The sequence below is a fragment of the Dermacentor albipictus genome, chromosome 1 (assembly GCF_038994185.2).
Source record: "Dermacentor albipictus isolate Rhodes 1998 colony chromosome 1, USDA_Dalb.pri_finalv2, whole genome shotgun sequence".
Classification (NCBI taxonomy): Eukaryota; Metazoa; Arthropoda; class Arachnida; order Ixodida; family Ixodidae; genus Dermacentor; species Dermacentor albipictus.
The window spans coordinates 934,578-945,452 of NC_091821.1; positions in this window are offsets into that span (position 1 = coordinate 934,578).

Here is a 10,875-nt window from a genome sequence, read left to right on the forward strand (position 1 = left end):
AAGGTAGTCGCCGGACGGCCACCTCGCAGAACGTGCTTAAGCGCGTCGCTATCGCCTCTAGGATCCCGATGCTACCGAGGGATCACATCAAGATAATTGTCTGCCCCCGTGGCGGCCTCGACGTTAAAAAGTTCAGCCTTAGCGCCGGAAGACACGACGGAGGACACGTACTGTCCGAACGGCTGTCAAAACATCTTGGTGGTATCGACTCCGCGGAAAGAAAACGCAAGAGCTTACGCCAAGGTACGCAAGATCCATACGAGGGATGGACCCTTCGAAGTGGCGGCCTACACCGCAGCAGGAGAAGATGCATGTAAGGGTGTTGTTCGCGGTATCGACCTGGACATTAGCGATGCGGAACTGAAAACCCTTTTCGTCAATAACCGAAATCCGGGCCTCGTCGAGGTACGTCGGATCAAGCAAAGTACAACGGTGGTGGTTTTTTTTAAGGACAAAGAGTGCCAAACCACGTTATTTGTGGTAACGTACTCATGCCCTGTTATCTCTACCGACGACAGATAGATGTGTGCAACGGCTGTAGTGAAATCGGACATAGATCCGACGTGTGTCCCAATCCGGCAAGTGTTAGAAAGTGTAGGGGCTGTGGAATCACTTCCCCACCTGAAGATCATCATTGCGATCCCAAGTGCGCTATTTGCGGTGGCGCACACCAAACTGGGGACCGAAAATGCAGTCGAAGATTCCAGATGCCTTATATTGTGAGGCAAAGGCGTCGAAGGCGCCAACGACAGCAAGCACGCTGTACACAGGTGGCCGACGACATTGAAGACAGCGACAATTCCCAGCGCAAAGGGGTCATGTAAGAAAATGACGCCAACTTGCGCTCTCGCACGAGAGGACGCTCCAGCTCACGAGGGCGCTCCCGCTCCAGAGGGCGTTCTCGATCCAGAGGACAACCCAGCTCTGGAGAATCTTCTGGCGTAAACCCGCAACCCCCAGGACCTGGGGCAAGATCGAGGTCCCGTTCACAGTCGACCCCAAGAGCAACCTGGGCCGATCGAGTCAAGAACCGAGGCCTTGGGAAACCAGGACAACCGACGAGGGCAAGGTCTAGGCGTACTAATGGTAGGGCACAGCCGGAACGTGAGTCAAATCCCCGAATATTGGCATTAGAATCAGAAAATTGGAAATTAAGGCAAGAACTGTCTGAGCTCAGGGAGGCTTTCAAATCCTTTAAAGAAAGGTCCGAAACACCCCGTAGTCAGATGGAGACAACGGCTCCAAAACCCTTGGACGGCAAACCTAAACGTAAAACCCCCCACCCCATTCCCATTAGCGAAATAGAGGAGGAAGATTTAGAAACCTCAGAGGCAGAGGAGATGGGAGAGAATGAAGCGCCCCCCAAACACAAAAAAAGTCAGAATAGCCGCAAGGTTAGCCACAGTTGACAGGACTCTGGCGAAAATCATGGAGCTGATCACTAATCTAGATGCTCGAGTGGGTCAACTAGAAAGGCCCAAAGTTAAGGCAAAGGCAAGCGCAGCGGCTGCATCGGCAGTCCACGGAGGCACAAACGGTAGCCCGAGCGCGGACTCTAGGGGTTCGGGTAGTCAACCAGTGGTATCATAATGGCTTCAAACGACAACAATAACATTAAAATATGGCAGTGGAATTGTGCGAGTTTCCGAAGGCGCAAGGCTCCCCTGCAGCAGCTCATTAGATCGGCCAAAGTTAAGCCGCACGTTATTCTCTTACAGGAAACACTAGCTAAGGAGGATATCTCTCTACCGGGTTACAACTCCGAAACCTTGACCATTCCAGGGGGTTGGGGAATAGCGACTTTGGTTCGAAAGGGTACCTCCTATGAAACTCACGAGCTCCCCAAGTACAAGGTTGGTCTAGAAGCACAAATGATCGAACTCATCCTGAAGAACAAAAAAGCAGCTAACGTGTATATAGCTAACGTTTATAGCTCTCCGCAAGATAGTAAAAGGGATTTTAAGACCCTCTTGGGCCGCATTTCCAGTAAGGCAGATACAGCCCCACTTGTAGTGGCTGGGGACTTCAACGCTTCCAACAAAGAATGGGGCTATGGTCATCAGAGCGTCAAGGGTACTAATTTAGCAACCACGGCAAGTGAATTAAAATTTGCTCTTATTACAGATGCTAACTCCCCCACGAGAACTGGTACCTCCACTACCAGAGATACAACCCCCGATCTTACATTCCTTCGGGGAATTGAAGGCTCATTGGACAATCTGCAGGAGAATTTAGGAAGTGATCACTACATAACTGAAGTCATCTTACAGACGCAACCACCACCACTAAGGAAATATGAGTACGTGGACTGGGATCTCTTCCGTAAGCTGCGTAAGGAAACCAGCATAGATGACGAATCTTATGAGGAGCTTTTAGATCAACTAAAGGCAACGATTAAGAAAGCTACTAAAGTAGTCTCAACAGAAATCGAAGTCCCAAAAATGGACTCCAAGCTAGCTCACATGCTGGAAGCGAAAAATGCCCTTCTAACCAGATGGAAGAGTCACAGACTCAATAGAAGACTTAGAGCGAAGGTCGCCCAAGTTATTCGTGATATCGAAACATACGCGGCTCAAATTTCACGTCAACAATGGGACGAAACTTGCTTAGAAACAGACGGTAGATTGCGCTGAGGAGGCAAATGGAATCTATTGAAGAGCCTACTTAATGACAAGCTCTCCAGAGCTGCTACAAACCTCGCCATAAACAGGCTCGTCAATAAACAGATAACTATAGGGCGGACAGCAACAGAGGTCGCAAACGACCTCGCACACATGTACCTGCCACTTAAAAATGAATATGAAAACGAAGAAGAAATAAGCGATCCTTACTCCGGAACATCGCAACCGGACTTCGACAGTGACTTCACTGCAGCTGAGATAAGGCATGTACTTTTTAATTTAAATGGGAGATCTGCCCCGGGTCCGGATGGCATCACAAGTAAACTTTTGCGAAACCTGGACGATGATGCCATAGACATAATCACGGTCAAAATTAATAGTCACTGGAGATCCGGCACTGTCCCACCGGAATGGAGGGAGGCCAAGGTGACGTTTATACCGAAACCCGGCAAACCACTAAAAAAGGAGAACATCAGGCCCATATCACTTACATCCTGTATTGGCAAAGTAGCCGAACACGCTATTCATAACAGGATAATAGAACACATAGAAAACCAGGAGCTTTTCAGACACAATCTCATAGGCTTTCGGAAGGCATTATCCACACAGGACGCCATGCTCATGATCAAACGGGCTATTAATGACGACCCTTGCAGGGACGTAAAGTGCCTCCTGGGTCTGGATCTTAACAAAGCATTTGATACGGTTGCACATAAACATATCCTACACGAAATCTCAACCTTGAACCTGGGAAGCAATTTTTACAATTATGTGAGGTCCTTTCTAGCTAATCGGACAACTCGGGTCAAATTCGGGATAGTCACAGGCGGTCCATACAATTTAGGCAACAACGGCACACCACAAGGTTCAGTATTGTCCCCACTCCTCTTTAACATTGCCAAGCACAGGCTCTCGGAAGAATTGTCCAAAATCCCGAGCTTGGGGCACGTCATATACGCTGACGATATCACAGTGTGGGTCCCAAGGGGGTCACTCGCAGTACTAGAGCAGACACTACAGGCAGTGGTAGACACCACAGAATCCTTCCTTAAGGGCACCGGACTCAGGCTATCACCAAGTAAATCTGAGCTGCTGCTCTTTTGACAGGGGAGACAAGGCGTTAGAAACCTTGTGCCTTTTGAAACTCTGCCAATAAAAATCACAGACAACACAGGGCGGGTCACACCCAGAGTAGAGCAAATAAAAATTCTGGGTCTTCTCATTGACGCAAGGAGCTGTAACGCTACGGCCCTGAACCGTCTCACAGGTCAGGCCAACAGTACTTTAAAGCTCCTGGGCAGGGTCTCAAACCGAAATGCAGGCCTCAAGGAGGACAATCTCATCAGAGCATATCATGCATTTTTCATCAGTCATGTGACGTACATTGCATCATACCTGAACTGAGGGAAAGGAGAGAAGGCTAAGCTAAACGCACTTATACGCTCCGGACTCAAAAGGGCTCTGGGACTCCCGCACGGAACGCGTACCGAACTCCTCAACAAGTTAGGACTTCATAACACTATAGATGAGCTCATTGAGGCACATTCGATGTTACAAATTGCAAGACTCTCCAACACTAAGCCAGGGTGTAAAATTCTAGATGAAGTCGGAATACTGCCTCGAGGAGGAGACATATCTAAGTTCAAAATACCCAAGGAGGTGGAGACACAATTAGTTGTAGACCCCATACCTAGAAACATTCATCCTGTGTACAACAAGGGCAGGAGGGACGCCAGGGCCAAATGCATTCTGGGTAAACTGCACCAACAACACAGCTCAGCTCTTTTTGTCGATGCAACTAGTTATGGATCGGGCAACCGCTACGCTATCGCCGTGGTCTATGAGAGCGGTAAATTAATAAACGCGGCGTCACTAAGAACGAGCTCCATTCAGGCCGCCGAAGAAGCAAGCCACTTGCAATTACAGTGAGGAGAGGCTTCACGATTTTCTCCGATTCCCGTACAGCTATTAGGAATTACTCAGCCGGCTTCATCTCAGTGGAAGCACACAAGTTACTTATACACAGTATTAATACTCATAATTACGACCAACTGGATAGCTCACACCTAGTCTGGTTTCCGGCTCATCAGGGCCACTCGGTCAGCCCCAGTGGCTGCAATCCTAACGAGCAAGCTCACTCTGCTGTGCGAGATCTCACATGCCGCGCATGTGAGATCTCGAAGATCAGGAACTGGATCAGGATCTCGAGATCAGGAACTGCTCCAGGATGACTGCGGCTCCTACAAAGACCCACTTACTACTTTTCACGAGATCACCTCACACTATAGGGACGGCAGGAGGTTTTTTCCTCCCCCCCATCAGAAGCTCAACCGAGCTCAGGCAGTCACATTAAGAATGGTTGAAACGAAATCTTATCCCACACCTTTTGTGCTTAACAAAATTGACCGGGATTTTCCCGCGGAATGTAAAAGTTGTGGACACACTCTGTGTCCATTTGATCATATGTTCTGGCTGTGCCCCAACCAAAGGGCTTCGGATCTCAACAGTGAGGAGGACTGGAGTCGGCGCATATCCAGCGAAATCCTCCAAGATCAACTCCTGGCCGTCCTGAGTGCTCACGACATCGGGAAAGCCTTTGGCCTACCGGTGCCTACGTGGGCGAAGCCACCGACTTAGCCTGGGGGCTTGTGCCCTCTGACCCTAGTTTCTCTGGACTAAAATAAAGTTCTTGCCATGCCATGCCTCTTTTATAGAATATCATAATGGCTCCTACTCAGCTTCCACCGCCTTGGGAGTGGCAAACTATCGAATGTGACTTCTCTTTCTTAAAAATATCAAAATGAGCACTTGAGGATCACGTACAATCGCATTTTCTTGAGCTTAAAGGGAAGTATTTCTGGGATGAATTTTACACAGACGCTTCGAAGTCTCCTGCTGGTGTTGCTTACGCAGCTTTCGGACCCTAATTTTCAACATCCGGAGCACTAAACGCACACTTCACTATCTTTACAGCGGAGGCATACGCTATAGTCTCGACTCTTAAACACATAAGGCTAACAAATGCCGCTAAAGCTGTTGTCTTCACAGACTCATTAAGTGTCGTGAGAGCCCTAATTAGTTTACGATAACATAAGAATTCCGTTTCGAATGAACTGTATAGCTTGTTGTGCTCCACATATATGTGTAACCAAGCCATTGTCGTATGCTGGGTACCAGGCTACAAAGGTATAATAGGCAACGTAGCTGCTGATGAAAACACTGTGAGCTAGTTTTAGCGACACAGACGATAATGTCCCCATCCCTGCCACAGACCTAAAGTCTTTTCTATGTACGTCGTAAACTGAGGAGTCATTGTCAAAGAGAGTGGGATACACAAACATTGCATCAGCTACACAGGATAAAACCAGAACTAGTGAACTGGATAAGGGAGAAAACAGCGTGGTACAAGGAAGTACTTCTTTGCCGATTAAGAATACAACACACTTACAGTACTCACTTTTATCTCTTGACTGGTGGGGATTCTCCGACTTGTAGTAGGTGCGGCAATAGTCTGACAGTCCTCCATGTTCTTATTCAGTGCCCTGCAACAGAAACAGAGAGAAAAGGTATTTCCCTTCTGCATATCGGGAAAATGGGAAATCGGGAAATATTCACCCTGAAATCTTTCTTCGCGATGAACCGCTTCTTAATCTGCAAATAGTCTTAGATTTCTCAGCCGAAACACCCTTTGGCCAGGTAATTTTAACACGTAATTAACAGCCCTTGTATTCGAGGGCTGTCGTGAAGCTTTAGTGTCACTGTTTCGTTTCCGTATGTTTTTACCATAACACTGTTGCCATCACCTACATCCCCAACTAATCAGTGTCACTATTTTTATACCCATATATTTTACGCTATTTGCAGCGACAGTTTCTAGGCCCTTTAACAGCCATGTCACACATACCATGATGAATTCACTGTCAACGCCCATTCGCAATACATTCTTAAGATTACCATTTGTCATAGCGCTCTTGAGCCATACCTGGCCCTTGCGCCATTAAACACGACATATCATATTTTCTTTCACTTTGTGATGCGCCTTCATCTGGGTAGCCCCGAGCGATCCATGGCTTGTAACAAACGCATGAAAGGGTCTTTGCAGCGCACGTCGCCGTTAATTGACTGCCAGCACATCCATGACAGGTTTGAATTCGGTAGCGGTGCAGTTAATCTGTAGCCGCCACTGATGAGGTGGCGCCTCACTTTTTTTTGACACTCGCTTCTTTTTGCATGTGAGCACCCGTGACTGGGCCCAGATAGCGCTGTGCTTCATTGTCTCCCAATGCAGATTCAGGCTCGCCCCGTGAGCATTTATTAAATTTTGGATACAGCTGTAGGCGTCCTATTCTTCACTGTGAATAATGCTCCCTAGTTGAACATTGGTTGCAGGGATGGGGCCTAGTGTCGCCGCGTCTTCTCGGTCGAGCTTCAAATATCGCACGTCCCCTGCGGTTGCGCAAACCATGCCGAAGAGTCATGGTGCACAATCTGCAACGCCATCGTAATTTCGGCGGCTCGGCGGAACGTTGTCACTCGTTATCAGGTGGCCTCGATTGTACATTCGCTTGCCGCGAAGGAGGCACTCATCAATTTGCACTATCTTCCCAGGGCCACTAAGTGGAGGTCTCGCCAGCCACTCGTCCCTCACGACCACAAGGGCGTTGTTCCTCCAGTCGGCGATGGCGTGCTCCGACAGAGGAAACAATTCGCCCGTAATCTCCTTCTACAGCGACATGTCTATGCTTTTGCTCACGCAGTACGTGAGCCAAATCACTTACCCACTGGTGAGTTACGCATGTTTGGACGGAAGTGCCGGTGCAGTGAAGCGGCATCATGTAACTGTGACAGACTGCTTTCGGTACCTAATGTGAGCACTTCGCCTTCAAAGGTTGGTTGGTCAGGTTTGAACCCCATGTCCTTGCAGATGCCTCAGTTCTCCGATAACGCCGGTGGACCTGACCGGAAACCGGTTCGGAGTGACGAGTTTGGCATGAGTTAGCCTGTCAATCAAAACCATAATTCACGCCCCGCGCGAGGCATGCAACGCTTCAGCGCGCCCTAACTACGGTTGGGTCCCATCCAAATGATTCATAAGCCTCTGAGCCCAGCTGAGAGGCATATCTTGACTATATATATGGTGATTATAAGGAGGAAAGAGACCCTTAAATTTCTGCAGCTCACCAGGGAGCACTGCGCAGCGTCATAGGGGAGAGGAGAGGAAGAGTAGGAGGAAAAGAGGAAAGAGGAGAGATGGTGAGATGGCTCGTCCGCAGATGGCAGCAGAAGAGGCAGGGACTGGCAGGGGAAGGTGTGCTCAATGGTATGCTGCTGACCCACTCGCCTCCATGAACTCCACAAGGCTGTGTAGTGCCGGGAGATGGTAGCGGGGTGGGAACAGAAGGTCAGAGAGTGAGCCAGCAGGAATGCCCTGGAGTCTATAGGCTCGGGTGACCTTCGAACGTTCCTGCGCTAGGACTGGACAGGCGCATAGGAGGTGTTCGAGGGTCTCGGGATCACCGCATCGTCGGCAGGAGGGGGAGGCCAGTCGGCCTTTGGTGTGAAGTCTAGCTGCTGTCCATGTGCAGCCAGTCCGGAGTCACAGCAGGGCGGCCCTATCTCTCCTGGTGAGGCCAGACTCTGGGAGCAGCTTGGGTCCCTTGCCTTTAGCCACCCTCGGGTCTGGGTGAATTGCCCGTAGAAGCTGCTTCAGTCATGGCCTCGAGTAGTCTGAGGCCGCCACTGCTCGAGTGTGGCTCCTGAGTGGTGGGCAGCTTTGGCGAGGGTGTCCGCCTCCTCGTTGCCAGCTATGCCCACATGGGAGGGCAGCCAGTGAAAGGAGACGGACACTCAGGAGGAGGCGAGCGCCGAGAACTTCGCGGCCAGGAGAGTCCCCGTCATTCCAGCTCGATGGCAATTGGAGTGGGACTGTAGCGCCGGTTTGCTGTCGCATAGCACAGCGACCGGTTGTGCAGGTGGGTCCTCCGCCAGGAGATCTGCGGCCAGATGAAGCCCTGCCAGTTCCGCCGTGGTCGAACTCGCTAGGAACGGGAAACGGCATTGCCTGCTGATGGCTCTGGCAGGGATGACGCACGCCGCTGCTGCTGACCCATCCTGCATCACGGATCCGTCGGTGAACACCTGCAGCTGGCCCTCGAGTTGTCCTGGAGTTTGCAGGATGCTGCCTACTGCAGAGTGGCCACAGGTGTCCGATGTTTTGTAGCCACACCGAGGGAGAGGTGCACCTCTGGTGGCCGGTGGTGTGGTGGTGGTGGTGGTGGTGAGGCAATCGCCACTGGTGCGTGTGTGATGATCTGCTCATAGAGAAGGCAGAGCCCTCCTATCCATGAAGATGGTAGGCTGCGAAGCCATTCTAGGAGGGCCCTGCCATCAAGTGTCCGGTGCAGCCGGTCCACATGTCCTAGCGCTCGCTGGAGCATTCGTAGAGAGAGAGGCCACTCGTTGGCCTCGGTGAGTGTAGCTGCTACTGGGGAATACTTGGGGAGCCCCAGGATGGCCCTCACGGCACCCCTGTGCAGTCCCTCCAGTTGGCATGTCCTGGCTGGAGACAGGTTCACCAGTGGGAGGGCGTAAAGGAGAGCAGATGTTGCTGTGGCCTGGTTGAGCGGCAGTGCCCACTTCATAATGCATCCACGGTCATGCTGCTGTAGCTTACTGATTGCTCCCTGGACTCGGCACACTTTGGTCGTGGCCGCCTTGGCAGCTGGAATCCAGGTAAGCCAGTGGTCGATGGTGAGCCCCAGGTACGTGACCACCGGTTTCCATGATAGTGCTTTGGTGCCAACCTTCAGCTGCTTGAGGCACAGACGGGCTTAGGCCAGCGGGTGAATCAGGGGGGCCTCCGTTTTGGCGGCAGAGACCCTGAGCCCTATGCCTCCTAAGCTCGAGACCACTGCATCCAAGGCCACCTGCAGCGACCTCCTGATGGCCGGGATCGATCGCCTCGGTCCCCGCACCCATAGTGCCACATCGTCCGCATAAATGGAGCAGCGGGCCGGGAATCGGGCGGCGGCTGGGAGCGAGGCCGCCAATCCTACCAATGCCATGTTGAAGAAGAGAGGGCTGAGCACTGATGACTGCCGCCATACGACACATACAACGCACCGCCATCGGTGATGTACTGAGCACCACTATCAAAAATGAAGCGTCGAGTTTCACTGGCTTCTGCATACATCTTCTCGATCTATGATGGCGATGCTGAGGAGTCTGTCGGGTTCTCCAAAGACAACGTATTGCAATTGTTGTTTGAGATGGCTGCTCTGTCATTGGTGATGTATGGGAGCCGCAGTGGGGCAAGCCCGGTCAGCGTCGAGAATCGCTCGCTTTTCTAGACGCAGTGCGATAGCATTTCTTCATCACAAGCACTCACACTAAACCGTTGCCACACCTCTATCTGTTCGATGTCTTATTTGTTCAATGCACATAAGAGCCCTCACCTGCCAAAATGCGATCACTGCGATATCGTTACGATATCCGTCTGCTCCAACACCGATCGCAGAGGTGATTGGCAAACACCTTGGAGTTCAGAAGACCCTCAAATACTGCGTACCAGAAGACCCTCAACCCCGCAGGGGCGTCTGCGTCAGCAGGCGTTTGGTGCGTTGCGACACCACGAACCCGAGCACACGAGGGTTGGACCCTCCCGCATGTAGCCGTGCGCGGCTTAGCCGTGTCTGGGGAAAAGGGGATCCTGGGGGTTGAGCCGACGCTGGGTGCTTGGACCTTTAAGGCCCCCCGGTGGAGGCAACACACCTCTTCGGCCTCGGCTTCACATAGACGGCACCTCCAGACTGACCCACCTGGAGGACATCGGCAGTCGCCTTTTCCTGTCTCTCTCTCCCTACAACCTACGTCTTTCCCTTACTTTTCACCTTTCCTGTCTCCTTCTCTCTTCTATTTACATCCTTCTTGGCGGCAAGGGTTAACCCTGTGTGGCTATCCAAGCTTGGGTACACCATATTTGGTTATAGTGGCGGCGTACGACTGGCGTCATGCAGACTTGCATGCAAGCTCTGCCGCGTCCCCTTCATTGGGCTCCATGGTGGGCGGTCGGCGCTGTTGCCGAAATTATTATGCCTATTCATGGAAAATTCTCTTCCCCCACTTCCTGATCGCCCTCCTAAACGAGGGCGCACCGAAGTCTTTCAATTTTCGGGCAACCGAACATGTAACTTTCCCCGCTTTCACGTCGTCCACTCTGATCAATCTGGAAAGACGGTGAGAATGATTTCACCTT